The 25,905-nt window shown below is 38.4% G+C and overlaps 1 protein-coding gene and 1 long non-coding RNA gene across 2 annotated transcripts in view; one reads left to right on the top strand and one right to left on the bottom strand.

The window, feature by feature from the left end:
* LOC124264131 (frizzled-5-like) overlaps positions 1–25,905 on the top strand; it is a 242,491-nt gene that overhangs the window by 93,094 nt on the left and 123,492 nt on the right. The gene's annotated exons all lie outside the window — the stretch shown is intronic.
* The window catches only part of LOC124264132, a 182,128-nt gene that overhangs the window by 89,731 nt on the left and 66,492 nt on the right, over positions 1–25,905 (bottom strand). The window lies entirely within an intron of this gene.

Raw genomic sequence — 25,905 nt, 5'->3', positions numbered from 1 at the left:
GTTTTTGTTCCAAAGAATCGTCAGTTTTGGACAGTTCAACAACTGGAATCATAATGTATAATGAATTCAAGAAGAAAGAACGTCCTCTATAAACATGTTGTTTATGCAAGATGACAGTACTGAGGGAAGAAAACGCCATTGCACTTTAACACCACTGAAGTCAATAAAACAACTATAATACACATATGTATAAAATAAACAGGATGACAGAAAACATATAACATGGGAAAATGAATTAGAGTGTGTGAGTCTGCTTTTAAGAGTATATTGCAGTTAGTTCAGGCAGCTTGGTGAGGGAGAAAAGCATGTGATGCAGGTCTCACGTGTTCAGCGTGTTAAAACAAGTGAGGCTCACAAACCTAGATCAGGTAAATTTGGCAAATAAACCATCGATCCATAAATCCAAGATGATAATTGTTGGAAATGATAATACATACTGCAATAAAAAGTGTGGAGAAACTATAGGTCACACATTTAAAATTGCTCATTTTGAGATTTTCTTGAAGTTTCAAATGATGGCTCTCTTGAATAATTTTAACCATATTTCTGTTGATCTTAAGATGAATCTAAAACTATAGAAGTAGAAGAAAAAAAAGAGGTCATTCTTTATGAACATTGTCTGCTAACATTCATAACTTACAATTCTTTCTGTAACATTACAGTTAACATTTCCAGCAGGACAAAAATGACCCTTATCAGAACTGAAATTTTTTAAGAATATTTTTGATATATTTATAAAAATCATGAATTTAAAAAATAAGAGATTTACAGAGTGTCACTTGGGTGCGACATGCACTTAATATTTCAGAATATAAATATCACTGTATCAAGATCCAAATTTTGATTTTATTGATTTATCTACTACGGTAGTTTATCTCTTCATCTGTAATAACCTTTGCATATTTCAGCTACAGTGACGTTAATGTGTTTAGAAACAGTAGCATGGCATGTTCAAGCAAGACAAGTATCTCACAGTGATGGGAAAATCCCTCCACTTATCATTTAACTTATGTTTATTTGTTTCCGACAGGATGTGAATTTGAGGTTACCACCCCCAAGGACAACCGGTTCTCCATGATATTTTCTAGTACACACTGCCACAGTGACATTTCTGTAAAGGGACTTGCTATAAGCATGAGATCAGGTTTATGTCTGTCTTAGAACATTGATATGTTTTGGCATATTCCAAAAGAAAAATAAGTTTCTAAAAGATTTTTTATTGCATTTTTTAACAGGAATATTTCAATTTCTAATTTAGTCTTATTATTTCTTTGTTTGACTGTTATTATCATTAGCATTATTTGTAAAGCATGCTTTCAAATTTATGACTGCACAAACGCGCTTGTGCCATGATACATCTTACTATTACCCTGGTCACAGGATCAGTGGGCACTTGATATTAATTCTCAGCTCCCTGGGGAGATTACAAACCTAGACCTGTGAAGATCCGGGTTAGAACTTGTCTTCAGTAACCCATGCTTGTTGTAAGAAGCGACTAATGGGATCGGGTGGTCAGGCTTGCTGACTTGGTTGACACGGATCCCAATTGCATAGATCGATGCTCATGCTGTTGATCACTATATTGTCAGGTCCAGACTCCATTATTTACAGACCACCGACATACAGCTGGAATATTGCTGAGTGCAACGTTAGACAACAAACCAACCAAAGTATACAACCCTAGCAGCCCAAGAGGTGTAACTACATTTTCTCCTTATATGAGGGATGGTGGGGTAGCCTAGTGGTTAAAGCGTTGGCTCGTCACACCGAAGACCCGGGTTCGAATCCCCACATGGGTACAATGTGTGAAGCCCATTTCTGGTGTCCCTTGCCATGATGTTGCTGGAATATTGCTAAAAGCGGCGTAAAACCAAACTCAGTCAGTCAGTCCTTATATGATATATCATTGACAATGGATTCTGGGTTAAGACAGGTCACTTGAGTCACTCATGCTTGTCCTGCAAGGTGACTAAATGGATGGGTGTCTCGGTAAATTGTAGGTCATTGTACCTGGATGTTATTCATTATGTTGAGAACTGGTAACTCTGGGTCAGACTGATTGTTTATGGGCTTCTGTCACACAGGGGGGTCAGAGTGTGGCGTTGAAAAGCAAACAAACAATTCATTACTGAGTCCTGTGTGAGAAACTACAATGAACATCTTATTATGCAGACTGGTTCTTGGCAGTCTTTGTGTTGCATCATGTTTATTTTGTAATCTGGTCTGGCACATCCACGTTTATCGCCAGAGACCATACACCAACATCTTATCGCCTTTTTATTAAAATTTATGGATATAATTTAGAAACATTTTTCTGTAAAATGTTTATTTCAGACAAAATGTTAATCTAGCAGACCCTGACTTGTCTTATTCTGTGAACATAATAATGACAGTAAGTAAGTCTAGATTGTATGCACATTATGTTTATGTTATAATTAACTAGAGTGAGTGAGTGAGTTTAATTTTACGCCGCTTTTAGCAATATTCCAGCTATATCACGGCGGAGCACACCAGAAATGGGCTTCACATATTGTACCCATGTGGGGAATCGAACCCAGGTCTTCAGCGTGACGAACAAACGCTTTAACCACTACGCTACCCCACCGCCCCTAATTAACTAGAGGTTAACTATGATACTCCATAGTCCTTGTACTATGACAGCATGGGCCAATGCTGACACTATCAATCACTGTTTGTCTGGTGAATATTCAAGTAATTACATACTACTCTTGTATTGGAATATTGCTGTAAAATGTAAAATACTTCTTTCTGACATAATACACAAGATTTATTTAGATACTTATATTTTCATTAACTCAAAGTCTGAAGTATTTTGCATGATACCGTGCACCATTGGATAATCTCAAGAATGAGATACGAACTGTTTCACTATAACAACTCAAATAAAAAATTGCAAGATTCTTGTGCAAGTGGTTAAATATCACCACATTTTGTGCATTTTGAATCCATGAATCAAAGCCTTTGGCCTACGGAGGTGATGCAAATGGTCTGCATCAGGGTTATAGTGGAATGCATTGTGTAGCTGACTGCCATGCACTGAATAGAATACATGTCATTGTGGAAGGAATGGTGCTAGGGTTGACTGAAGTCAATCAGTGTCACACTACCAGGCAGTGTTCCATTCATGGTACTTGGCGGCCAGGTGGGGACTCCAGCGTACTCAAAAGCACCACATTGGCAGTTCAGTGTATGCTAGTTTCTTTTAAAGCTCTCATGTGCATTCCTGATCTCACAAGCAATATCTTGCCAGATTGCAGATATGAATCACATTGCCTTATACCAGTTGGCTGTGTGCAAGGAATATATGGATCATACGGCCATACATGTAATATCATGATAACAGGAAAACATGGATCATAGTGTAGAGTATATGCAACATGTTGCCAGCAGGAAGGATGGTTCATACTGCCATATATGCAATATCACATTAATAGGATGGTATGGATCACATTGCAATATATGCAACATGTTGCCAGCAGGAAGGATGGTTCATACTGCCATTTATTACCCACGTGGTCAACGTATGGGTAGTTGCATACTAATCTCGTACGTCACACGAGTGTCATATCGCGTTGACCTCTGTCGTAACGACTTGACCTGAGATTCTAACGATTTGATTGGATAACCGATGACCTCTCAATTAGGTCACATTCTGACGTAACTATTTTTTCATTCATAACAAACACGTGAATTCATTCATTCTACAACTTAAATGCATTGTGGGAATGTAAACATCGCGAACGTTGCCGTGTCGCTGTTTAATTATGAGTCGAACTGAGACATTATATCCGTCGAAAAACGTAAACGCAATGTTTCCACCAGTGATGTTAGCGAATGTAGCAACTGCAAACCAAGAAGCGGGGTGCTCTGACGGAGTAGTTTACTGTAGGAAGCTGTGCGGCGATGACAACTGACATGAATCGTGGCGTCGGTTACCAAGGCAGTGGCGTCATTACAGTGTGACGTCATGCAAATATTGTACTACAGTACAAAACTCTTCAGCAACCTCTTTATGAAACTGGTTTCGGTTTGAAACCAAAATATTAACAAAAATACGCTATTTTGTCAGTTTAATGCATGTAAGGCGTGGGTAATAAATAAAATACCACACTCGGTCTCATTACATACGAATTATCTGACGAAACTTGTGACCTTCCTATGTTATCTGACCTCGCTTTAGCTCGGTCAGATACCATAGGAAGGACACTCATTTCGTATAATTAGTATGTAATGAGACCTCGTGTAGTATTCTCTATATATGCAATATCACATTAAAAGGATGGTATGGATCACATTGCAATATATGCAACATGCTGCCAGCAAGAAAGTTGGATCATATTGCCATGTATGCAATATCACATTAATAGGATGGTATGGATCACATTGCCATATATGCAATATCTTGCCAGCAGGAAAGATGGATCATACTGACATATATGCAAAATCTTGCCAGCAGGAAAGATAGATCATACTGACATATATGCAATATCTTGACAGCATAGATCATGCATATATCTCTTGCCAGCAGGAAAGATAGATCATACTGACATATATGCAATATCTTGCCAGCAGGAAAGATGGATCACATTGCCATATATGCAATATCTTGCCAGCAGGAAAGATGGATCATACTGACATATATGCAAAATCTTGCCAGCAGGAAAGATAGATCATACTGACATATATGCAATATCTTGCCAGCAGGAAAGATGGATCATACTGACATATATGCAAAATCTTGCCAGCAGGAAAGATGGATCATACTGACATATATGCAATATCTCATTAATAGGATGGTATGGATCACATTGCCATATATGCAATATCTTGCCAGCAGGAAAGATGGACCATACTGACATATATGCAATATCTTGCCAGCAGGAAAGATGGATCATACTGACATATATGCAATATCTTGCCAGCAGGAAAGATAGATCATACTGACATATATGCAAAATCTTGCCAGCAGGAAAGATAGATCATACTGACATATATGCTATATCTTGCCAGCAGGAAAGATGGATCATACTGACATATATGCTATATCTTGCCAGCAGGAAAGATAGATCATACTGACATATATGCAATATGACATTAATAGGATGGTATGGATCACATTGCCTTATATGCAATATCTTGCCAGCAGGAAAGATGGATCATACTGACATATATGCAATATCTTGCCAGCAGGAAAGATGGATCATACTGACATATATGCAATATCTTGCCAGCAGGAAAGATGGATCATACTGACATATATGCAATATCTTGCCAGCAGGAAAGATGGATCATACTGACATTTATTACCCACGTGGTCAACGTATGGGTAGTTGCATACTAATCTCGTACGTCACACGAGTGTCGTATCGCGTTGACCTCTGTCGTAACGACTTGACCTGAGATTCTAACGATTTGATTGGATAACAGATGACCTCTCAATTAGGTCACATTCTGACGTAACTATTTTTTCATTCATAACAAACACGTGAATCCATTCATTCTACAACTTAAATGCATTGTGGGAATGTAAACATCGCGAACGTTGCCGTGTCGCTGTTTAATTGTGAGCCGAACTGAGACATTATACCCGTCGAAAAACGTAAACGCAATGTTTCCACCAGTGATGTTAGCCGAATGAAGCAACTGCAAACCAAGAAGCGGGTGCTACGGAGTAGTTTACTGTAGGAGGCTGTACGAGGCGATGACAACTGACATGCATCGTGACGTCGGTTACCAAGGCAGTGACGTCATTACAGTGTGACGTCATGCAAATATTGTACTACAGTGCAAAACTCTTCCGCAACCTCTTTATGAAACTGGTTTCGGTTTGAAACCAAAATATTAACAAAAATACGCTATTTTGTCAGTTTAATGCATGTAAGGCGTGGGTAATAAATAAAATACCACACTTTCGGTCTCATTACATACGAATTATCTGAAACTTCGTGACCTTCCTATGTTATCTGACCTCACTTTCGCTCGGTCAGATATCATAGGAAGGACACTCGTTTCGTATAATTCGTATGTAATGAGACCTCGTGTAGTATTCTCTATATATGCAATATCTTGCCAGCAGGAAAGATGGATCATACTGACATATATGCAATATCTTGCCAGCAGGAAAGATGGTTCATACTGACATATATGCAATATCTTGCCAGCAGGAAAGATGGACCATACTGACATATATGCAATATCTTGCCAGCAGGAAAGATAGATCATACTGACATATTTGCAATATCTTGCCAGCAGGAAAGATAGATCATACTGACATATATGCAATATCTTGCCAGCTCGAAGACATGGATGATATTGCCATTGCATGGACTTGCCAGTCCTTGCCAGGATTCTAAAAAGATCATGTATCTCATAAGATACTAAGATACTCATAAGATATTTTAATGTTGAAAAAACCCAAAGTTATTTCATTACAAATTTCAGTTGACTATTATATTCATGACACAGCTTTCAAATGTGTGCAGTATAGATAGGAGATACATGGAAGCATCTGTCTGGTTGTGTCTGGTTGTGTCTAGTTGTGTCTATAACTGTTCTGGCAGGAGCGAGAGTTGATCGCCCATAGCACCAGGTAATGGTGGGGGTAGATATGCAGAGTAATGACACAGCTAACAGATTATGCTTTCAGAGGAATTCATAACAAAGATACTCACATATTAAATGCACAGATGGGGCAGAAAGGAGTGTGAAAAATCTTCTTGTTTATTGTTTGTGTCAGGTTTTCAAAGCCTTGACTGCACTTGGTGTTTCTGGTGTATGCAACATTTTGGGAATAATATGGGCCAACAATAATGATTGTTTTAGCATGATAATGTTTTAATCTGTGAAACCAGTTGGGGCTGAAAAGAGAATCAATATTTGTTGAACATGACAAATTTCTCGAAAATTATTATGTCCATCTAAACTGGTTGGATGCTTCCAACTACAAATGTTAGAAAAATAACACAAAGATAGCAGTGTGGCTATTCATCTTAATCTCCGAAAAATTCTCTTTCATTTGAATACCCAAGCTCACCATGTCATCAATTTGGAAAATTAAATTTCAAAAATTCTAACTGCTGCCAAATGGGATCAACCCCAAACGAGATATATGTGTGACAACTCATTCTAATCTCTGTCAAATCCACTTTCATTTAAATACTCATGCCATGTGTGAAAATGAGAAAAGTTATCTTTCAACGTTGTCGATTAAAACCATGAAGGTCATTTCACAGGCACCATAAGGTCAACAGTCTGGTGTAGCCGGAACTAAGCGATATATTCCCCTGGAGACTTATCCTGACACAGAGGGCTGATAACCCGGGATAGCAACACTCTTCTGATAAATATGCTACTAATTTGATTGGAAACAAATGTTTGATCCATAAGTCTTCCTTGAGAACTTGACAGAGTTATCTCTCCAGCACTAACAATGGCCGACACTGGATTGTGGTATCAGGAACCGAGCCGTGAAATATCTACCAGAATTGTCTAAGGGGTTGAAATATTGGGTTGGATTTTGGGCGGGATTGGGTGAAATGCAGACATGAGTACAGGTAAATCAACCATAGTGACATGTTGTTTTCCTGAAGTGGCTGGTGGGAATTCTTCCCAAAGGGCATCTTTGGTGATCTATTTGTGAAAGTTGAAACCCAAAATGTGGCTTGTATCATTTCAATACCTTCCACAAACATGGAACTTTTTTTTCTGAGATACTCGAAGAATGTTATGTCTTCCAAATTTAGTTATCACTGATTGAATAAAAACTATCAAAAGATTCCTTCCAATCCTTTTCCGATTTTAGATTTTTGGCATGCAAATAGCACAAGTGGTATAAACATTTATCTCATGGGAATGTAAAATAAAAGATGTATGTTTTCTGAAATTAAAGAAGAGAAATGAATAACAAGTGAGTCTGCAGGCTATGACAATTTTTGAGTATTCAGAACATCTGTTATGCTGAACCTCAAAGGTGGATTGAGGAAAACACAATAATGGAATACATCAAACTAACTATTCTCCCTTACAGACCCCAGAGCACATAGAAGTTCAATAAAACATTCACCCCTATTCTATCTCTCATCCCTGTGTCAGCTCTGAAATTCAGAGACTCAAATGTTCTCTTGAAGAATCAAATATATTTAACCTTTCACCAAACAGTTTTTCTACTGGTCAAGAATAATAATAAGTCGAACCACTTACTACACAACTACTTTTATAAACAAACTCTTTAGATCATAATAAATATAAAACAAATAGATTATTAGTTACAAATGACAAAGGTGAACAAATAATGTGATTAACTCTTTTCATATCTGAATTGTTATGAACTATTATGTTATTGATAATTCATTCATACATTTCAACAACAACTGTTATTGCATAATATATCATATCTGACAATGGTATTTATGATCTCCAATGTCAACGAGGCATATTGGCAAGTGTCAGATTTGATTTGTTTACAAACAACAACGTACAGTTGCAATACTGCTGAAAAAAAATATATGCTCATGATATAGACACAATTGTACAATCTATTGCTTTTAGAAGAGATTTCTTATGGAAGTGGAAAGGGTTTTGTCGCTTCTATGTATATTATCAAGCCCCATGTAGTAGGGTAGCCTTGTGGCTAATGCACTTGCCTGTCTGACCGAAGGGTTGGGTTTGATTTAGTCATACAGACCCTGAAGCAAATATATCCAAGAAAGTCTAGAAAATGTGGCAAGTCTAGAAAATGTGGCAAGTCTAGATTTCCACAGCTTCAGGGTCTGTACCAATGAAAATGAAGAAAGTCTCAGGGCTCCTTTTCATTATATTTAATTTTTTTCACTATGAACTTTTTTTCTGTAGAATATGTTCATTTCAGAGACAATTGCAAGTTGTTAGTCTCGGTTTGATTCTGTACATCAGCACAATGTATGAGTGAGTGAGTTTAGTTTTATGCCGCACTCAGCAATATTCCAGCTATATGGCGGCGGTCTGTAAATAATCGAGTCTGGACCAGACAATCCAGTGATCAACAGCATGAGCATCGATCTGCACAAATGGGAACCGATGACATGTCAACCAAGTCAGCGAGCCTGACCACCCGATCCCGTTAGTCGCCTCTTACGACAAGCATGGGTTACTGAAGATCAATTCTAACCTGGACCTTCACAATGTATCAAGCTTAGTATTGTTTCACTGTATCTGATAGTGGTAAACGTGGATATTACAATAGAAACCATAAGGCCAGATGTGGTTAAAACAAATTACTTCAATATAGTTTTATTTCTGTTTAAGTTCACAAAAAATATTGAAATTAAATGTCACCAATACATGCAGTTTTAACATTTTTGATTGCCACATATTAAATATTTGTTCATGATACTCATTCATTTCAAATATTTTGGAATATTTTTTATTAATTTTTTTTTTTTTTTCTTCATAGACATCATTAAAATAGTTTTGAATTGCATTATAAAACCTGACAACATGTTGTGACCGAAAGGCTGACACCAATTACCTTGACTTTCAGACTTTCTATAAATGGCTGGCGAACATAACCCATTACTTTGTTTACGAAATGAAAATATTGACGAGACTGCCACTTAATGTTGTTCAGCAGACAAATTAATGAGATTTAATTGATAAGCATCAAGTGGGTAAATGGAGCTGTTATCATAAATCATTGCTGAGCTTTTGACAAATACAAGCAGTTGAGTAGCTATTAACATTCTCCATTCCCACTTGCTATCCATGTGAACAATTCTGTATGATGAACACCAGCCAGCTTGAGTGTTGCAAATACATATAATCAGTTTCAGGAATACTGCATCAACCCCTGATTTGAAAACCTTTAGGCATCGCAGGTGGCCAACAGGTATTGCAACAGGTATCAGGTATTGAAAATTTGATGTGGTTAGAGAGTGAGTGTGGTTTTACACAGCTTTTAGCAATATTCCAGCAATATCATGATGGGTGACACCAGAAATGGGCTTCACACATTGTACCCATGTGGGGAATCAAACCCGGGTCTTTGGCGTGATGAGTGAACACTTTAACCACTCGGTCAAGACTGAGGGTTCTTTTGCACTGACGTTCTATATATATGTTTCATACATTCTACTGTTCTGACTTCAGGGCATCTTCATCTTAAAGTCTGTGTAAGAATTGGTCTTCAGTAACCCATGCTTGTCGTAAGAGGCTCAGGCTCTCTGACATGGTTCATACATGTCATCGGTTCCCAATTGCAAAGAACACTGCTCATGATGTTGATCACTGGATTGTCTGGCCCAGACTCGATTATTTACAGACCGCCGCCATGCAGCTGGAATACTGCTGAGTGCAGTGTAAAACTAAACTCACTCACTCACCCTCAAGAGTGTACTTTTGCGAAGCCTTTTGCGGTTGTGTTCTTTACCTGATGTTGAAAGTCCGAACTGAGCTAAAGAAATCAAGCTAAAATGTCTTAATTAGAAAGCCCAGATTTGCTGAAGAACCGAAAATGTAAGAAGAATTTAAACTGGGCATTCATAGACAGATCAGGCTTCAACTGACCCAAACGTCTCTGGAGGTGTTATCAGATTATATGCTCTGGCTGCGAAGTATTATATCAGATCAAAAGATTTCAATTTAATGAGATTCTGTGATCTTACGAGACACACAGGTTACTGGGGACCAATTCTACTCCATAATGACCTTTGACTCTTGAAGCACAGCAGACGGTCTAATTGGGTTTATTGTCTGAAGCATGTTTTTATGACATTTCAAACAAACTACTGCTGATATGTCTTGTCAGGCATGGGTAAGTTAATTCAATGACATCTCTAGATATGATGTTAATAGGTGTAGGACCCATTTAAAAATCTTAACACCAGAAATACAGACATAATAAAATCTGAATTGGTGTTGTCAACATCTGGCGTTTAGACGGCCTTCTCCCAGCTAAAAACTTATGAACCATATTTTCAAAAGAGGAATGAGTGAGTGAGTGCGTGAGTGATGGGGTTTAACTCTGCTTTTACATCATTTCGGTTACATGCGTGTCTGCTTGATGCGGGAGGATACGACAAAGGGATACAGGTCTAACATATTTTGGTGGCGTGTGGTCCTGTGCACAGAGCGCAGGTCACGAATCAGTTGTAGTTAAGCAACGGGGAGCTCGGACAGTCCTTGGATGGGTGACCGTGTTTGACAGCTTGACTCCTGAGAGTTTCTAGAACTACGGGACCACTTCCGTGGTGTAGTGGTTAGAGCGTCCGTCCGGAGAGCGGAAGGTCGCGGGTTCAATCCTTGACCACGTCATACCAAAAGACGTTAAAATATGGTACTTGTTGGTCCCTGACTTGTGCTTGGCATTAATGGATACAACAAGGACTGGTCGGCTCGGAGTCAGTATAATGTGTCTGAGTGGGGTATTCATGTTTCACTGCGGCATGGTATCTCAGTGGGCTGGCACTATAAAACCAGTACAAGCAGTACAAGCAGCCGCACATACACATACACACGCATGCACGTCGTCATATGAGCGAAATGTTCTCAAGCACGACGTTAAACCCAATTTCACTTCACTTCTAGAACTATGGTCCTGCCCCACAACGAAGCACATGTGATACATGTGGTCTCACCTTAGGCAAGTGAGTTTGTTCAAAATTGCCTCTGCTTCACCCACAAGAAAATGGATACCCGGTTGGATAAAGTCATGTGACTATAACCTTCTAGCACCTAACAGGCAGCTTGGGTTATCTGGGGTAATAATAATCAGGGTGTTAGGGCTTTGAGCATGCTTTGTTGCATGGAGATTAGCGCATGATAAGACTTCTCATTATTATTATTATTATTATGTACCACTTTGGTCTATACCTACAGCGATGGGATAAGATGCTGACCAACTTAGGAACATAATCGGAGGGAATCAGGGATTTAAACCATCAATAATTGTTCTGGTGGTTCAACTGGACAGAAATCAGCTCAATGAACTACAGTACCTTGTGAGTCATGTGTACTCCTAGAAATGTTTGAGTGAGTGAGTGAGTGAGTGAGTGAGTGAGTGAGTGAGTGAGTGAGTGAGTGAGTGAGTGAGTTTTGTTTTTGTTTTACCAGCTTTTAGCAATATTCCAGCAATATCATGGCGGGGAACACCAGAAATGGGCTGCACACATTGTCCCCATGTGGGGAATTGAACCCAGGTCTTCGACAGCACGAGCGACTGCTTTAACCACTAGGTTACCCCACTGCCCCAGAAATGTTTGAGTGAACAGTGGCCAATCTTCAAATGCATCTGGGAATTAACATAACAAACTCCTCAATACAACAAACTCCTAAGTATAACACACACCTTAATATAACACACACCTTAATATAACAACTTCTCACTACCACAAAGTCCTCAGTAAAACAATCTCTCATAATCATAACAAACCTATTGTATCCAAATCTTAAAATTAAAACAAAAAGATTCATATTAATCATGTTTGTTTCATCTTGTGAGACTTATTATATTCAGAGAATATTATATTCACAAACACACTTTTTAATAAATTCAATAATATATTTCTAAAAACTCATATGACACCTTAAGAGAAATTGTCTAGACTGCTATTTCTATAAAACAGTTTAAGGCATTGTATTGGTGGAATCATTTCTGCTTCACAACATCCCCAATGATGCTGCTGTATGTTGAAAAAAGGACATCGGCAAGGAAATGAAAGACATTTAGGCTTGAATGATTGTGTTACAAAATGGGGCTCTCCGGGCACTGATCATGTGGATAATTTTGATGTTCACAAGTTTCATCGATATATCAATTCAACAGACAGACTCTCATAAAAGATGGAATGTCATACTAATGATATCAAGAATTACGCAGGAATGTCATACTAATAATATTAAGAATTACGCATTAGTATAAAAAAGAGAGGTTTGATAAACTATGTAGCTCATATTGACAAACTTCAAATAACATATAAATTTTAAAGTATCATACATCTTAAAACTGATCTTCTCTTCAGGCAATGATGATGGTAACTTGATTAAGAAATTGTCAGGCTAAACTTTAACACAGTGGTAAATAAGCTGGCATACGGCCATTGTATAGAGCTTAGGTCACAAAATCAGTTGAAGTTAAGCAACATTGGGTGCGGAGAGTCCTTGGATGGGTGACAGTGTTTGGCAGCTTGACTCCTGAGTGTTTTTAGGACTTCAGTCTTGCCCCACAATGAAGCACATGTGATACATGTGGTCTCACCTTAGGCAAGTGAGTTTGTTCAAAATTGCCTCTGTTCACCCAGCAGAAAATGGGTACCCGGTGAGATAAGTCATGTGACTATTAACCTTCTAGAGCCTCATAGGCAGTTTGGGTTATCCGGGGGTAATATCCTTCCTGGACTTTCTGATGGCCCGTTAAACCAGGCACCTTACAAATCCATTATTAATAATAATTAATTAATAATTGTGAACAGTATTCAGTTGTATAATGGCTTATCAGCTTGACGATGGTGGAAAGTCCATATCTTAAGACTTTTACCACATTGATGAAACCACAAACATATTGGTATGGTGCTCACCAGCCTAGACACATTATCAAAGCAAACTGGGACTTGAACCCAGAATCATGGGTCAACAATGTAACATTCTCCGCACGTAGATCATTGTCAAATTATGCAGATGGATTTAAACAAACAGCTGGTGTCAGAAATGAAATCATGTTACTAATAGTTTGGATAAATAGCCTTTGGATATATAATGGAAAAGAACCCTGAAAGTGTCTTCATTTCCAGAAACTGAATTCATCCAAAGTATCATGGAATTATTTAGAAATTCATTGATATTTTAAGTTTTGGGATCTGTATGACAGACTAACATGATCAGGCTATACATGACATGAATCTGTCAGAATTTGACTAACAGCAACATGGATTTCTGTTAATTATAGTCCTGAATTGCCATAATGATTTATCATCAAGTAATGTTATCCAGACCACTATCATACATAAGGTTTGAGACAGATTCCCTTGAACATCTTTTCAAGGCCTCTGTAAAAAATTCAATTTTTTTTATGGTGGACATGTCAAGGAAATTTCAAAATTTTATGCATGAGTAACAAAAATGGTACCTGATGCAATTCCCTATTTTGACTTGTATCATACGTTCCTGAATTAAACCACATGAACAATTGACTAGACCTTGCATGTGTTTATGACAGGTGCCACCGATGGGGCAGGATTCGCTCACCTTTTAGCGAACACCTGGTATCATCATTATTTCATAGTGATTCATAAACACATGCTCTGTCATTGTACTGCATGGGGACAATCACTGGATTGTCTGGTCCAAGCTCGATTGTTTACAAACAGCATTGTACAGCTGTAATACTACTGAAACAAATACATACTCATGATATAATCAGAGTATGTTCAATCATCTCTGCTCTTAGCGTGTGGAAATGTGGAAAGGGGTTTTGTCGCTTCTATTTTCAAGATCTGTACCACTGAGAAAAGGGCCAGGTCCCACTTGCACAAAGCGATCTTTCTGCTACGATGATCGTAATGCATTCCCAAAGCCTTAAGATGGTTGTAGGAGACAAAAATTCAACACTCAAACTGTGATTGGTCAGTTGGTGTGTTGTTTAACAACGCACTCAGCAATATTCCAGCTATAAGGCAGCAGTCTGTAAATAATCCGGTCTGGACCAGACAATCCAGTGATCAACAGCACGAGCATCGATCTACACAACTGGGATATGATGACATGTGTCAACCAAGTCAGCAAGCCTGACCACTCAATCCCGTTAGTCACCTTTTACGACAAGCATGGGTTACTAAAGACCAATTCTAACCCGGATCTTCACAGGTCATCATTGGTCAGCAAGAGGTATAAGAAACACACTGCTCATTATTGTTGAAAGAACATCAAGGTACTGTTACTCACTTCTGAGAGAGTTGGGTAAGGATTATGGAGCCAAGTGGTTAAAGTGTGTGCTCATCATGCACGCTTGGGTTCCATCACCACATGCATGCAATGTTTGAAGCCTATTTTCGTGAATATTTCTAAAAACAATTCAGATCTAGCAATCGTACTGACCCCATTTTCAATTCTAGCAGCCAATACTCTTCCTTTTTTCAGATCTAGCAATCATACTGACTACTTTTGAGATTTAGCAGACATACTAAACCCCTTTTCAGTATATGCAGCCATTCTGAAACCTGTTTAAGTTCTTGCAGCCATACTGAGCCCGTTTCAGTTCATGCAGCCATACTGAAACCCTTTTTAGTTGATGCAGCCATACTGAAACCCTTTTCAGTTCATGCAGCCATACTGAACCCTTTTCAGTTCATGCAGCCATACTGAAACCCTTTTCAGTTCATGCAGCCATACTGAAACCCTTTTCAGTTCATGCAGCCATACTGAACCCTAGTGAAACCCTTTTCAGTTCATGCAGCCATACTGAAACCCTTTTCAGTTCATGCAGCCATACTGAAACCCTTTTCAGTTCATGCAGCCATACTGAACCCTTTTCAGTTCATGCAGCCATACTGAAACCCTTTTCAGTTCATGCAGCCATACTGAAACCTTTTCAGTTCATGCAGCCATACTGAAACCCTTTTCAGTTCATGCAGCCATAATGAAACCCTTTTCAGTTCATGCAGCCATACTGAAACCCTTTTCAGTTCATGCAGCCATACTGAAACCCTTTTCAGTTCATGCAGCCATACTGAAACCCTTTTCAGTTCATGCAGCCATACTGAAACCCTTTTCAGTTCATGCAGCCATAGTGAAACCCTTTTCAGTTCATGCAGCCATACTGAAACCCTTTTCAGTTCATGCAGCCATACTGAAACCCTTTTCAGTTCATGCAGCCATACTGAAACCCTTTTCAGTTCATGCAGCCATACTGAAACCCTTTTCAGTTCATGCAGCCATACTGAACCCTTTTCAGTTCATGCAGCCATACTGAAACCCTTTTCAGTTCATGCAGCCATACTGAACCCTTTCAGTTCATGCAGCCATACTGAAGGCCTTTTCAGTTCATGCAGCCATACTGAAACCCTTTTCAGTTCATGCAGCCATACTGAACCCTTTTCAGTTCATGCAGCCATACTGAAACCCTTTTCAGTTCATGCAGCCATAGTGAAACCCTTTTCAGTTCTTGCAACCATACTGAAACCCTTTTCAGTTCATGCAGCCATACTGAACCCTTTTCAGTTCATGCAGCCATACTGAAACCCTTTTCAGTTCATGCAGCCATACTGAACCCTTTTCAGTTCATGCAGCCATACTGAACCCTTTTCAGTTCATGCAGCCATACTGAACCCTTTTCAGTTCATGCAGCCATACGGAAACCCTTTTCAGTTCATGCAGCCATACTGAACCCTTTTCAGTTCATGCAGCCATACTGAACACGTTTCAGTTCTTGCAGCCATACCCAAACCCTTTTCAGTTCTTGCTGTATATACTGATCTCCTTTTCATTTCTAGCAGCTATACTCTGCCCCCTTTCAGTTCACAGCTGCAGTTAATAGTATGGATTTTTAGTTAGTTTTTTAACTCTTCAGTATGACTTATTCTTCACAACCAGGTTAGCCTGTTAAACCAAGTCCTACACACATGTTCTAGAAACAATCAGGTGAATGACCTGCAATATTCCTGGCACAGTTCAAAAATGTATCTGAAATAATATTTGATCAAACCTCTTTGACATTTCAGCATGTTTGCTTTTTTCCCTCATTGAGGAAATTCAGTCATGGAGAATATATCTAGCAGTTGTCATGACAACACATTTAAATAATATCTTCCACAGACAAAAGTGAGTGAGCGGGCTTAAGGGCACATTAAAACATCCATGTACTATCTGTAAGAAAGAAGATCTCATCATACATCCATTTATTGTCTATAACAAAGAAGATCTCATTATACATCCATTTACTGTCTATAACAAAGAATATCTCATTATATATCCATTTACTGTCTATAACAAAGAATATCTCATTATACATCCATTTACTGTCTATAACAAAGAATATCTCATTATACATCCATTTACTGTCTGTAACAAAGAAGATCTCATTATACATCCATTTACTATCTGTAACAAAGAAGATGTAACAAAGAACATCATTAAACATCAAAGTATATCTGTAACATCCATTATACATATATCTGTCTGTAAACAAATAAGATCTCATTATACATCCAAGTATAATTGTACAAGAAGATCTCATTACATCCACATCCAAGTACTGTCTGTAACAAATAATATCTCATTATACATCAAAGTATATCTCATTTGTAACAAAGAACATCTCATTATACATCCATTTACTATCTGTAACAAAGAAGATCTCATTATACATCCAAGTACAGTTTGTAACAAAGATCTCATTATACATCCAAGTATATTTGTAAGAAATAAGATCCCATTATACATCCAAGTACTGTCTGTAACAAATAATATCTCATTATACATTGAAGTACAGTTTGTAACAAAGATCTCATTATTCATCCAAGTACTATCTGTAACAAAGATCTCATTATACATCCAAGTACAGTTTGTAACAAAGATCTCATTATATATCCAAGTACTATCTGTAACAAAGATCTCATTATACATCCAAGTACAGTTTGTAACAAAGATCTCATTATACATCCAAGTACATTTGTAAGAAATAAGATCCCATTATACATCTAAGTACTGTCTGTAACAAATAATATACTCATTATACATCTAAGTACTGTCTGTAACAAAGATCTCATCAAACATCCAAGTACTATCTGTGACAAATATCTCATTATATATCCAAGTACAGTCTGTAACAAAGAAGTTCTCATTATACATCCAAGTACAGTCTGTAACAAAGAAGTTCTCATTATACATCCAAGTATAATTGTAACAAAGAAGATCTCATGATACAAAAAAGTACAGTCTGTAACAAATAAGATCTCATATACATCCAAGTACTGTCTGTAACAAATAAGATCTCATTATACATCCAAGTACAGTCTGTAACAAAAAAGAGATCACATTATACATCCAAGTACAGTCTGTAACAAATATCTCATTATACATCCAAGTACTATCTGTAACAAAGATTTCATTATACATCCAAGTACAGTCTGTAACAAAGAAGATCTCATTATACATCCAAGTATATTTGTAACAAAGATCTCATTATACATGCAAGTACTATCTGTAACAAAGATCTCATTATACATCCATGTCTGTAACAAAGGAACCCTTCTTATACATCCAAGTACTCTCTTAACACTGCACTAGCACCGACAAGTAAGCACACCAGTTTCAAGTTCACCGACTGGATGACACACCTGCTCCTGTATGAATGGAACCATATTTTCCAAGTGTTTAACAAACAGCCTCCCATCACCCACCTCTGAGAGGCAAATCATCTGACGAGGCAGTTTATAATGAGCTTGTGTTTTCAGTAGATAAATGTCACCAATGGAGGCCTGTGTTCTGTGAGCCATGTGTAAAGGTCCTGTGTGCCTTCTCCACATGCCCACACCAAACAATTGAGAGAGGGCACCACTGTTTAGCATGTGCTTTCTACTCAGGGGACTGTCAGTGGGACAACAACAGGCAACCTGGGGGATACACAGTTAGGTAGCCTTGATCCAAGGCTGTACTGAATGCTGAGCCATGGATGTATAGTAATTCTATCCTTCGAAGAGGCAAGTCTAGATAAGTGGACAAGGACCCCACTCTGTTATTTATATATTTTTTAGAAATTTTCATTTATACTAGTAATTATTACCTTAGGGACTTGCGCAAGTCTGACAGTTAGGCTGAAGGGGTCATTGTCGGCAGGAATGCTACAGATGTGTACCCAAGGTACATTTCTGTATACAAAAACGTACCCAAGCCAAAATCAGAATACAGAAACATACACTAGGACGAGTCCGTTCTGTATTGTGTCGTTTTCTTGATCGAAACTGTCATACTGTTGTATTAGATGCATTTTATTGCGTTATATATGAAACGCACATAGACACTAACGAGTATTTGCACTGCACAATACCACTTGCACTTGAACAACTACATATAGTTTCGGTTTGGGGTCACAAAATATGGACTCTGTTTAGAGTATCGGGTATGTTTCTGTAGTTTGACTTTGTTTAAGGTTCATTTCTGTATGTAGAAATGTACCTGGTACATATCTGTATTATCTGTGCTGACAAGGACCCCCTCAGCCACAGTTAGGCTACACTTGCACAGAACTGATATTGGGTCCTGGAGATGTACACAATTTTATAAACATTTAACAATATGAAGCAATGAAGTGGAACAAGTTTTATGTATTGACAACTTCTTAAATGCCATTGATGTGATGCTTCGGTTTCGATGTCAGCAGAGGGCGGTGGGGTTAAAGCATTGGCTCGTCATGCCGAAGACCCGGGTTCGAATCCCCACATGGGTACAATGTGTGAAGCCCATTTCTGGTGTCCCCCGCCGTGATGTTGCTGGAATATTGCTAAAAGCGGCGTATAACCAAACTCAGTCAGTCAGTCGATGTCAGCAGAGTTACATGCAATATGACATCTACAACCAACCATTACATCTATTGCAAAAACAAAGTTTTCAATCCATAAAACTTGTTTTTGTTTGTAATACCAGCTTCTAAATGTCACTTATAGAAGTTAAGAAGCAATTAATTGAAATGTTGAAACATAAATGCGGCAATTTTAGAAGTATAAATGATGAAAGTTTTTGACCTTTTTATTCTTTCAAAGTGGTGTTTCTTTTGAGACGTTAGTACCTTTAACAAGTGCCGTATCAAGCTAGCACTGAAATGTCTCATTGAAAGAATAAGTTGAAACTGTGAGTGACCTATGTCATCATTGCTGCAGTGCTGTTGATGTTGATGTTTAGTACCGCTGAAGGGGTAGTTGTCGGCACAGGTACTACAGATATGTACCCCAGGTACGTTTCTGTATACAGACATGTACCCTAAACAAAGACAAACTATAAGAAACGTGCCCGGTACCCTAAACGATGGACGAGTCCATATTCCGCAACCCAAAACCGAAACCGTATGTAGTTATTCCCGTTCAGTTGATTGCGAGTGGTGTACGTACCTGGTACCCTAAACGATGGACGAGTCCATATTCCGCAACCCAAAACCGAAACCGTATGTAGTTATTCCCGTTCAGTTGATTGCCAGTGGTGTATGCATTACGGTACCCTAAGCGATGGATTCCATATTCCGCAACCCAAAACCGAAACCGTATGTAGTGATTCCCATTCAGTTGATTGCGAGTGGTGTACGTACCTGGTACCCTAAACTACGGACGAGTCCATATTCCGCAACCCAAAACCGAATTCGAAACCGTATGTAGTTGTTCCCGTTCAGCTAATTGCGAGTGGTGTACGTTGTGCACCGTGAAATATTCGTTATATTGTGTATGCTCTTATAAAACGCAATCAAATGCATCTAATACAACAGTATGACAGTTCCGATCAAGAAAACTCCAGAATGCAGAATGGAATCGTCCAAGGGTATGTTTCTGTATTCTGATTTTGGCTAGGGTACATTTCTGCATACAGAAACGTACCTGGGGTACACATCTGTAGTACCCGTGCCGACAACGACCCCTTCAGCTTTAGTACCAGGTACATGTATTACAAAAATATGTTGTATCATTAAGTTTGATGAATGTTTCAACCGAGACCCATGCTCCTATTGCAGTTAATGAGCTGGGTGCCATTGTACAAAACAACCTTAGCACTAAGACTACCTTAAGTCTATGTTAATGTATGGGAGTTACGGTAACCTTAACGCTAAGATCGCTTTGTACAACGGCACCCTGGTGCATGCATGTTAACATGCATAACAGTGATTATGATTACATGCATAATCCTCTACATTAGGGGCTGGGGTATGGATTCGGGGTATTCCCGGGAAGAAAAATTTTGTTGTTACAGTATAGTCTCCTTGATGTTGTGTCGGTGTTGTTATAAGGGATTAAGTCACTGGGAGCTGTAAAATTCTGAACTATGTTGTGGAATTTGATTTGAATTTACTGAGTTTATCTCACTGAGATTATAGAGAAGAAAAAGAGAGAGAAAATAATTTATTCAAGTGTCTAGCGATACAACTTATTTTCGTTCAGTAATTTATAAGACAATTGCCCGGTCATCTTGGGCCTATTAGATTTCATGGATTTCAGTAACAACATTGAGTTGATAGCATTTGATACATACATGTACAAATTTGCTTTATATAGGTAGCTACATATGTACAAGAAATACTATGTGCTACTTCAGGACTGAGTTTTAGCTTTGTTGGTTCCTAGTGTAACCCTATGTTGTTATCTGGACCAAGGATTACAAAGGTCAAGGTCATCTGTCATGGATTAAAGTCATAAGTACATGGACTAAAATACATAAGCATAAAGACTGACATTCTACAGTTTCTGACAGTCAATTTACAGTAGTGTATGTTGAATAGCATTTCAAAAGAAATGGCAAATGAGTGATTCTAGACATATAGATATTATGGCTTCAGGAAAATTGTGGACAATGGTTATTCCAACTGCTGTGACTCAATTTTTACAACACTTACTGTATGTATCACTCTATTTATGAAGATCTTTAAAGAATAGGTTAATATTTCAAGCTGCTTTAAGGATTATTCCATTGTTTGACGTGACAAGCGATTGCCTTTACAACTAGGCTAGTCTTGAGATCCCTGACCTAAGACATAAGACAAGGTCTAATAAGAAAATACAACAGTATCAGCATATTTTACCACTACCTGCATGTATGTTGCATGTTGCCGATTGTGTAGATAGGTATCACAGACCAGTCATGACGTACCTATGTATTGTAATACTAACCACCGATAGCCTTTCTGAATAAGCACAACACACTGACGAATGATAAAACAGCATTTCGTAAAAAAAATGTAAAATTTACAAATTAGTCACCCACAACTGGAGCAAACCTAGGTTATCAGATCATATAAAACAGTTTAATTTGCAGAACAACCAGCTTGAAGGTGCCATTTAATAGTAAACTGTATTGAAAGCCACTATTAATTTCAAGTTCTGCATTCAGAATTTCGGCAAAAATGTTGGACAGAAATGACAACAAAGATTTTTAAGTTTATATTTCCAAACAAATTTTGTTGCATGGATTGTCTAATTATTGATCTGTATGGAATCACCTATATTCTAGCCATTCCTCAGCAGTTTGTTGAGAATCAAACCATTCCCAATGCAAGATAAACAACACATCATCCACTGTGCTGTCTTCTCACACAATCAAATTGCAATGAAATCTGAACTTTTAGAAACAAGTCTTACCCCATTATAATATCATACTACTCAATTGAAGTTAAAGAACACCCATTTCTTTCATGCTGAGTGAGTGAGTGAGTTAGTTTAGTTGCACACTGCTTTTCACAATATTCCATCAATATCATGGCGGGGGACACCAGAAATGGGTTTCACACATTGAACCCATGTGGGGAATCGAACCAAGGTCGTTGGCGTGATGAGTGCACGATTTAACCACTAGGCTACCCCACCACCCCAGTCATGGCAGAGTTTGTGTAGCTGAAGAACACCCTGATATATATATATATATGTAGTTACAATGTCACATAATTACAGATTAACGAAAGTAAAATGAAAGAATGAGATGTTCTATAACTTCTGTTGGGCAGTATATAAACACACTTTCCACTAAACAAACTTCCCACTCCGTGACCAGGAAATCAGAAAATTCCATAATTATCGATTACTCTATCACAACACTATATGGCTACCATGTTGAGTTTGAATGGTGTTGACTAGGAAATTGACCAACCACTGTTATGGAAATAATGATGAAACCACACGGTCATCATTAGAGAACTATTAAGTACAAATTACCAATCCTAGGTCATGGTTCCACCACAACACGCAATTCTGCCTCATTACACTCAGTAAACCTCTGGATGAGGACTTAGAACATGTCTCAATGGCATCAAATACTGTCATTCTGAAACAGTCTAAGTACTGTTGCTGCGGTGTGGTAGTCTAGTGGTTAAAGCATTCACTCGTTACAACGAAGGCCCGGGTTCGATTCCCAGCATGGTTACAATGTGTGAAGCCCATTTCTGGTGTCCCCTGCTGTGATATTGCTAAAAGTGGCGTAAAGCGCTTGCTCACTCACTAGTACTATTGCCCAGGAAGCAGCTAAAGCTTTACATCTCTTCTTCTATTCATTCATTCATTCTTTAGACATTCAGTATTAATACTGCATATTTTTCAATCCTTCTTCAATTCTCCTTTTTTTTCTAATCTTTGTCCATTTCCCATTCCAAGCTGCCTCCTGGTTAGAGCATCCGCCCGGAGAGCGGAAGGTCGTGGGTTCGATCCCCGACCGCGTCATACCAAAAGAAGAGACGTTAAAATATGGTACTTGTTGCTCCCTGCCTGGCGCTCGGCATTAATGGGTACAACAAGGACTGGTCGGCTCAGAGTCAGTATAATGTGTCTGAGTGGGGTATACATGCTTCACTGCGGCATGGTATCTCAGTGGGCTAGCACTATAAAACCAGCTTCAGTCTGGGCTAGTACAAGCAGCCGCACATACACATACACACGCATGCACGTCATCATATGAGCGAAATATTCTCAAGCACAACGTAAAACCCAATTTCACCTCACCTCACCTCCAAGCTGCCTCCATCCATCCCTTTTTGTTTCACATCCATCCATCCTTTCTTGCTCCGTCTATCCATCCTTCTTTCTTTCCTCTCAATCTTTAACTTGTCCTGTATTTCTCCATGTTTCCGTGTTTGAGTGAGTGAGTGAGTGAGGTTTTACACCCCTTTAGCAGTATTACAGCAATATCACAGCGGGGGGACACCAGAAATGGGCTTCACATATTGTGCCCATGAAGGGAACTGAACCCAGGCGTTCAGCATGATGAGTATATGCTTTAACCACTAGGCTACCCCAGCACCCCTTTTCTGTTTGGGGGAAGTAGTGAAACCTCATGGTTAGTGTTAACTACAAAGGTGCAGGTTCATTAACCACATGTGTGAAGCAACTTCCTGGTGTCCATCACTGCGATATTGCTAAAATATTTCAATAAGCTGCGTAAAACCAAACGCACTTAGGGTACTTCTTTCTTTTAAAGCTTGTACCCAACCTCTCTTTCTCTCTTCTAAATAGTCTTTCTATTATTCTTGCAACATCCATTCAAATATCATTCTTCTGTAACCTTCCCCTTTAACTTTTTTTTCAACCTCATTGGGCTTCCAGGGTTAGAATTGGTCCCTAACCACCTGTGCTGGTCAAATGGCCACCAAATGGTTCAGGTGATCAGACTTAGTGACTGGTGTGTCTAAGAGATGGGTTCTTGTTCACTTAAGCTGGCATTTATCTGGAAGCATCTTTTAAACTGTGCAGACATAAACTTATATCTTTTCAAATAGTATGTCTGGGAGATGGGTTCTTATCACCTTAGGCTGGCATTTATCTTTGAACATTCTGAAACTAATATTATATATTGGTATTTTACTAATATCCGAATCCTGATAAATCGCTTGTTGTGGATCTATAATTACCGGTAATAATGAAAATTTCTATAAATGTTACTCCATGATCCATCCCCGAAACAAACAGATCTGAAACAAGTTATCATCCCAAAGCCCCATCTCCTCCATCACTGCTGACAGAGTTTTCAATGATCTCAAGGTTAATCATGTATTGCAGGGAGACATTTTACAATGTCTTAATACAACTAACAGTGACATACTCAATATAAGATCACGATCAATTCATTTATAATCACACACTTCTTTAAATGCCTGTTACCATATTGTTGTATATCATGCTTTTAAACATTACATTTACCTCTACCAAAGTCATCAATCTTATAAAAAATATATATTTGGAAAATGTTATGACAGGCATTTACAACCTGTGTATGTGGAAAAAACCATCTGAATCAGTTTCATGGTTTATCTGATGGCATGGTTGGAATATTGAACAAGAGTGTAAATATTATGTGAAGATATAGTCTTGACACATTAGTCATTGAAGACACCTTGTCAAAACATTCTGCCAAAGTTATGTTGTCATCACGATAAATATACATCTTTTCCCATGAATGATTCCTAAAAAATTGACAATTTGCAAACATACTTGTGTTGAGAAATCGATGAACCCAGTAAATAAAATTGTGCTCTCTTATCCCAAAAAATACCACAGGACTTTCTATGTTCATTAGGCACAACCAAGGAATATTTCGTTGATCAATTTTGGCGGGAGACTTGAATGGAACCAATCTCACAATTCTTATGTAACTGTCAAATATTCGCAAACATTTCACCAAATTGTGAGTCTAATTTGAAAGGACCTCATCAAAGCTGAGATGATGGGACAAATTCCTTTCAAAATGCTTAAACGAGGTATGAAAAGGTCTCTGCTTGGCAACCGAAAAGGCCGAGGGTATATTCAAGTTCAATATTGATTGAGTCTGACTGTAATCATTTAATTGCGCAGGCATGTCGTTTTCTGTGTACCAGCCTCTGTTGTAACAACATGAGCTCGCAAACGGGAAACTTATTTCACTTCATTAGTTTCTCAATCAATACGAAAATATTTTGGAGGCAGCCCATTGCCTGTCTCCTCATGTGAGCCTCACGAAGCAATTATACACCAATTATGCCGAAAAAATATTCATGATGAGCCATTTCTAACAGTTAAATGTTTGATAAATGGCCAAATTTAGTTTAGGACCGTGATGCTATTGAAGTAATGGCTGCAACGAGAGACCAAGGAAATTGCAGGCTTGCCAAATCTCAAGTGACGGAACCAGTCACTACCCAATGACATGATAATATTTCGGACGTTTCGCGATTTTGACCATTCAAATAGGGAAAATGTCAACACG

Source organism: Haliotis rubra, unplaced genomic scaffold (genome assembly GCF_003918875.1).
Source record: "Haliotis rubra isolate DU_JTF1 unplaced genomic scaffold, ASM391887v1 Scf91, whole genome shotgun sequence".
NCBI classification, from domain to species: Eukaryota; Metazoa; Mollusca; class Gastropoda; order Lepetellida; family Haliotidae; genus Haliotis; species Haliotis rubra.
Note: the sequence above shows the minus strand (reverse complement) of the source record. Positions and strands in the feature narration are given on the sequence as shown.